Source organism: Echinops telfairi, unplaced genomic scaffold (genome assembly GCF_000313985.2).
Source record: "Echinops telfairi isolate 266 unplaced genomic scaffold, ASM31398v2 ScPeMD7_443;HRSCAF=831, whole genome shotgun sequence".
NCBI classification, from domain to species: domain Eukaryota; kingdom Metazoa; phylum Chordata; class Mammalia; order Afrosoricida; family Tenrecidae; genus Echinops; species Echinops telfairi.
This window is the reverse complement of record NW_022104341.1, coordinates 85116763-85124304: the sequence shown is the minus strand read 5'-3', so window position 1 is coordinate 85124304 and position 7542 is coordinate 85116763.

Sequence of the window (7542 nt, the reverse complement as noted above, 5' to 3'; positions counted from 1 at the left end):
GAAGCAGCGGCTTCTTCTCTGACGACTGAGCCCCCTATCTGAGGACCATCAAGCCTAGCTGAGGTGAGCTATGCTACCATGAATTGCGTCTGACTCCATTACTTGACTCCATCCTTTAACTCTCATGCTCTCTATGACTTTACTATAATCTCTACTTATTCTCGCTGTACAATTGCGCCTACCGAACCTGTGATGTTTTGTGGGGTTCCCTCTTCCCCTTAACCCCACAGTAGTAGTAATAATAATAGTAATAATAGCAGTTACCATTTAAAGTATTCATCGTGGGCCATAAGCTATAGTATGCCAGACAGATTCATGATTTTGCCAAAGGTCACTCAACCCCCAAGTGGACAAACTGGGATTCAAATCCTGACACTTTGTTGTTATTGTTGGGAGGTGTGCCATTGGGTCGGTCCGACTCATAGCAATCCCATGCACAACAGAATGCAACCTGCCTGGACCTGCACACCCCTCACAACGTTCCCACACCTGAGCCAGTGATGCAGCCACTGTGCCAATCCCTCTCCTTGAGGGCCTTCCTCTTTTTCGCTGCCTCTCCACTTTACCAAACATGGTGTCCTTCTCCAGGGACTGGTCTCTCCTGATACTATGTCCAACGTATGTAAGACAAAGCCTTGCCATCCTTGCCTCTAAGGAGCACTTTAGATTGCCTGAACTTGGGGAGAAATGAAGTATAGCAGGAGCTAGAATAATTTCTTACAAATTGTGGTAGTCACCTAATCTGGTGTCAAATGAAGGATTAAGAGTGTAGGGGCAGAGTCTAGGCTGTCATTCTGGAGACAGTCAATGAGACTTCTGTGGGATGGCCTTCTCCTGAGAATTCTGGGAAATCTGGGATTTCCTCCTTGGAGGCGGAAGACACCTCTCTCTCTGTGACTCCCTGGGAGACATTGCAGAAGACAAGCCACATGGACACAACCAGACCTCGGAAGCCAGAGAAGCCACAGAGACCCCCTGCCAGCGCTGAGATGTTTCCAATGACACTGGATCCAAAGACTTTCTACCCACTGGCCTGTGATCTTCTGCATTCAGCGCCATTGCACGTGTTTCGTGAGTCTGAAGAGGACATTATAGACTGATATCGGAAATATGGGCTAATATCAGGTTTATGGGCTTGATCTGGGCTGGGCTGTTTTCTCAGTGTTCAATTGCTCTTGTATATACATCTCTTTCTTATACACATATGTGTGTCCATGGATTTGTTTCTCTAGTCTAGCCAGACTAACGGTAATTCACTATACCTGGCAGAAGTGAAGTTGCAGACACCCTGGGTCGTTAGAAAGCTTCACAGAGCGGTGATGTGGGAGCTGACTTTTGAAAGAGGATTGGACATCCATCAGACAGGAATCTGGGGAAGCGCTCCACGCCGAGAGAACAATGGGAATGAAAGAAGCGAGGCTTGAAGCAGCTGGAAGCGCTCAGGAAACCACACGAAGTTTGTATGGTTTCCAAACACAGCAGCTGGTGAGAAAATGCAAAAGATAAGGCAGAAGGTGGCAGGGTCTTGGAATACACAGACTCATCCTTGCCCTTCTAAGGAGTCTGAACTGTGTTGCAAACCTTTTCAATAAAGTGAATGTAATGGTTTAAAAAAAAAAAAAAGAGGGAGGGGAAAAAACGAGGAGGAGCTGGGCTCTCTGCTCCTCCTTGTGTGACAGACTGCCGCCTCTCCCATTCCCATGCAGTCCCTGCCGCATCCCGAGACACGATGGTGAAGGTCAGAGTGCACGGATTTGGCCGCATTGGGCGCATGGTCACCAGGGCTGCTTTCAATTCTGGCAAAGTGGAAACTGTTGCCATCAATGACCCCTTCATTGATCTGAACTACATGGTCTACATGTTCCAGTATGATTCCACCCACGGCAAGTTCAATGGCACTGTCAAGGCTGAGAATGGGAAGCTTATCATCAATGGGAAGACCATCTCCATCTTCCAGGAGCGAGATCCCGCCAACATCAAGTGGGCTGAGGCCAGTGCTGGAGCATGTCGTAGAGTCCACTGGTGTCTTCACCACCATAGAGAAGGCTGGGGCTCACTTGAAGGGCGGTGCCAAAAGGGTGATCATCTCTGCCCCTTCTGCTGATGCCCCCATGTTTGTGATGGGCGTGAACCACTAGAAGTATGACAACTCCCTCAAGATTGTCATCAGCAATGCCTCCTGCACCACCAACTGCTTAGCCCCCCTGGCCAAGGTCATCCATGATAATTATGGTATCGTGGAAGGACTCATGACCACAGTCCATGCCATCACTGCCACCCAGAAGACTGTGGATGGCCCCTCTGGGAAACTCTGGCGTGATGGCCGTGGGGCTGCTCAGAACATCATGCCCGCATCTACTGGCGCTGCCAAGGCTGTGGGCCAGGTTATCCCGGAGCTGAATGGGAATGCCATGACTGGCATGGCCTTCCGTGTCCCCACCCCCAACGTGTCCATCGTGGATCTCACCTGCCGTCTGGAGAAAGCTGCCAAGTACGATGACATCAAGAAGGTGGTGAAGCAGGCGGCCGATGGTCCCCTAAAGGGCATCCTGGGCTACACTGAGGACCAGGTTGTCTCCTGTGACTTCAACAGTGACCTCTCGTTCTTCCACCTTTGATGCTGGGGCTGGCATTGCCCTCAACGACCACTTTGTCAAGCTCATTTCCTGGTATGACAACATGGCCTCCAAGGAGTAAGAGCCCCCCTGGACCACCAGCCCCAGCAACCACTCTAGAGGAAGAGAGGCCCTCAGCTGCTGGGAAGTCTTTGCCCCTAGTTCAATCCCCCAACACACTGAGAATATTCCATCCAGACCCCCTGAAGGAAGGGGAGGGGCTTAGAGAACTTGACCTTGTCATGTACCATCAATAAAGTACACTACCCCCCCCCCCAAAATGAGGAGCTGATGCCAGGGGTTCAAGTGGAAAGCAGATGTTTTGAGAATGATGATGGCAACACATGTGCAAATGTGCTTGACACAATGGATGTATGTATGGATTGTGATAAGTGTTGTACGAGCCCCCAATAAAATGATTTTTATTTAAAAGAGTGAATATATATCCCTAAGAACTGGTAGTTTAGTCTGAAGGGACTGCTTCCAAATAGGAAATTCAGGTCTATTTTCTCTTAATGCATACATACAGCTTTTGCATCCTTTAAAAATACTTTCAAACAAAATGGCCACTCCTGGATTACTTTTATCTTGGGAATTTCGGTATGCTTGGCACGCTGCTCCCACAATCTGCCTCTCCCCCGGATGGAGTAGTACAGGGCTGGAATGATCACAGGGATTTTCATCAGGGGAATGATGTGCTCAAGTTTGCAGTTTACAGCGATCTGGTAGCCTCGTGGAGGGAGCAAGACTGAAGATAAGAAGTCTGAGTTTTTGTGAAAGGGGCCCAAGAACTAAAACTGCAGGGCAGGAGGGATGGGTCTTTGGTAGAGAGCATTGACAGGGCTTGGTTTCTGATTGGGGATTGGGGGCTGGGCACAAGGCCCAATTTGGGATAGTTTAGAACAGCTTCCATACTCCTAGCTTGAGTCATACCAAGGAAAACTAGAGAGAGAATGGGATTGGAGAGAAGGCTGATTGGATTAAGATGCTCATAACTTGAAGTACCTGTGGAACACGCAGAGATGCCCAATAAGCAAGCTGATACATTGATCTACAGGTCTGGAAGAGATCTAGGCTAAAAATAAAACTTATTTAAGTTATGAATATAAAGATGGTAGTCACAGAGAGGGCATGTAGAACAAGAAGAGATCGTTAAGGACAGTGTCTTAAGAGATAACAGCATTCAAGAAGCAGAACTGGAGACAGTGCGGGAATTGTGCCTGGTCTGACAGCCCCCTCTACACACACACACACACACACACACACACACACACACTGGGGCGATACATAAAGGGGGGTGCAACAGAGCAGCAAGGAGAGCAAAGCAACTAAGTCCCCGAGGAATCCCGAAAATAGACTTCAGACTCAGAGGGCAGGGCTTGGCATCTGATCAGACTCAAACGGAAAACATACATAAGGGTCAGCACACAGACCTGGAACTATTTATGGGCCCTTTCTTCCTCTTCTTTTTTCATGTCTATTATATAATAGGCAAGATAAACAATCCCTAGGAAAAAACAGCCGAACCAAAAGTTCTGGGGGGACAGGGGAGAGGTGTGGGGGTAGGGAAGGTGGAGCCAACAAACTCAGGGACAAGGGAACAACAAGAAATCTAAAATCAATGGTGAGGAGAACGTAGAATGACTGGTGGGGTTTGTTCAAGGGCAATGTAGCTGAGAGGAATTACTGAGAGCCGAATGAAAGTCAAACATGATAGTGGGACAGGAGGGAAGTAAAAGGAAATAGAGGAAAGAACTAGGAGATAAAAGATATTTATAGAGGTATAAATATAAATATAAGCATTTACTTATGTAAATGTATTAATATATAATGATATGGATATAGGCCCATGTAAATATATGTAAGTATTAAGGAAGCAGATAGACATTGGGCCTCTACTCAAGTACTCCCTTAATGCAAGAACACTTTGTTCTAATAACCTGGCATTCTGTGATACTCACCTTCCCGATCTGACCGCTGAAGACTAAATGGGTGCATAAGCAAATGTGGTGAAGAAAGCTGATGGTGCCCAGCTATTAAAATATATAGTGTCTGGGGTCTCAAATGCTTGAAGTTAAACAAGCGGCCATCTAACAGGGAAGCAACAAGTCCACATGGAAGAAGCACACCAGCCTGTGTGATTATGAGGTGTCAACAGGATCAGGTATCAGGCATCCGAAGACCCAAAACAAACAGTCATTTTGATACCAACGAGGGGTGTCAGAGTGGAGACCGAAAGCCCAACTATAGACAATTGGACATTCCCACACAATAGCACCACAGGAAGGGATGATTCAGCCATGGTGCAGTATAGCACAGACAAAACACAACATTCCACTAGTTCTTTAATGCTCCCTGACCACCATCCCACCATCATGACCCTAGTTCTACCTTACAAATTTGGCTAGACCGGAGCATGTACACTGTTACAAACAAATAAGAGCTCTTGACACACGGAATCCAGGACAGATTAAAACCCCCAGGAACAATAATGGGAGTTGTGATACCCTGAGGGGAGGGGGAAGTTGGGGGGAAAGGGAAAGAAAGGGAGAACCAATGGCAAGGATCAACGTATAACCCAGCCTCACCAGGGAGATGAACAACAGAAACATGGGTGGAGGGAGACAGCAGACAGTGTAAGATATGAAAAAAATTATGATTTATAATTTATCAAGGGTTCATGAGGGTGGAAGAGGAGGGTGACAAAAAAGGAGAGGGCAAAAAGAGGAGCTGATACCAGGGGCTCAAGTAGAAAGAAGTGTTTTGAAAATGATGGCCACATATGTACAAATGTGCTTGACATAATTGATGTATTATCTGTATAAGAGCTGTAAGAGCCCCCAGGAAAACAATGAAAAAGCAGCAGCAGCAGGCAGGGATGTAAAAGCCCCCAAAGCTGCAGAGACAGAATGATTAGAGGGGTGGAACAAGGAGACTGTACGTCATTAGATGCTCAGGGGGAAGAAGACAATGAAAGGAAGTGGTGGGCAATGTTACTTTTGTGTCGAGAGCAAGCATTAGGAGGCATGAAAAGACTTCTCTGGATTTCTCCACTAGAGAACAGTGACTGGAGTGGAATAGAGGCGTGACTGCGGGGTCTGGGAGCGAATGGGAGGTGTGGGAACGTAGAGAGTGACTGTTGTTGGCGCTCAGTTCTGGTCCATAGCAATACTATGAACAGAAAACAAAACACGACCTGGTCTTGTGCCGTGCTCCTAATTGTCAAATGTGAGTCCATTGGAGCAGCCATGGTGTCAATTCATCTCCTTCAGGTCTTCCTCTTCCTTGCAGACCCTCTGCTATACCAAGCGTTACGTCCTTCCCCAGGGACTGGTCTCTCTTGATAACATGTTCAAAGTGTGTGAGCTGAAGTATCAGCATCTCCAGGTCTCAGGGGCGTTCTTGCTGTACTTCTCACAGTACCGATTTGCTGATTCTCCTGGCTGTCCAGGGTACTGCCGGCATTCCTCACCAGCATCAGCAATTCAATTGTATCAGTTCTTCTTTGGTCCTTCTTACTCATTGTCCAACATGTATAAGCATATGAGACAGATGAAAATGCTATAGCTTGGGTCAGGTACACCTGACCCATATACATAAAATACTTGGGTCAGGTACACCTTGTGTTCAAAGTGACATCCTCTTTTTTTGTGTGAGCACTTTAAAGAGGTGTTGTGCAGCAGATATGCCCAATGCAACATGTCATTTGATTTCTTGACTGCTGCTTACATGGGCATTGATTGTAGACTCAAGCAAAATGAAATCCTTTAAGTCTTTAATCATCTCTGTTGAAGTTGCCCACTGGCCAGTTATGAAGATCTGGGTTTTCGTTACATTGAGTTACCTTCCATATTGAAGGCTGCGGTCTTCCATTTCCATCAGCACGTGCTTCGTCTTCCTCACTTTCAGCAAGCAAGATTGAGCCATCGGCTTATTGAAGGTTGTAAATTAGCCTGCCTCCAATCCTGATGCTGTGTTTTCCTATGATCTTCTCAGATTATTTTCTCAGCATGCAGATCTCCTGTGGTTTTTCTCAGATTATTTGCTCAGCATGCAGATTGAATACGGATGGTGCAAGGATACAACCCTGTTGCACTTCTTTCCTGATTTTAAATCACATAGCATTCCTTGGTTCTGTTCAAATGACTGCCTCATGGCCTAGGTACAATAGAGCTTCCCAAACTAGGTGACTGCACCCCAGGGAGCTGGAAAGGCAAATCCTGTATTATGGGCTACAATATAGTGTTTTTAATTGATAGGGAATGCTGAGTACTTTTTTTCTGAAAAGGGGGTGGTAAGCCAAATAAGTTTGGGACCCTAGAATGTACAGGACCTGCATAAGCACAATGAAGTATACTGGAATTCCCATTCTTCTAAAAGTTATCCATAGTTTGTGATCCAAAGTTGAATGTCAGTAAAACAAAAACATCTTTCTGGTATTCTCTGCTTTCCACTAAGATCCATCTGTGTCAGCAATGATATGCCTTGTGTTGTTTCCTCTTCTGAATTCAGCTTGAATTTCTGGTAGCTCCTTGTCAATGTATTGCTGCAACCACTTAAAAATTATCTTCAGCAAAATTTTACTTGCATGTAATATGAATGACATTGTTCAAAACGTCCTCATTTTGTTGCATCAACTTTATGTGGAACGGACATAAGTAAGGATTATGGATTCATTATTTCAAGATCATGAATGAATGGGTATAACATGAGGGTAATTGGGGATATAGGGTCAAGAAGGGCTTTTAACATGACAAAGATACTAAAAGAACACTAACCAAGACCATGAAAATGGGTGAAGATCAAAGAAACTACTTAGTGCAAAGAATGAAGGATCAGTGTTTGCAAAAATATGGAGAAATTCTGACCACCCAAGGGAAGGGTATTGTTTGTGTCTCCACAGGGAAAGAGAGACCAGATTTAAAGC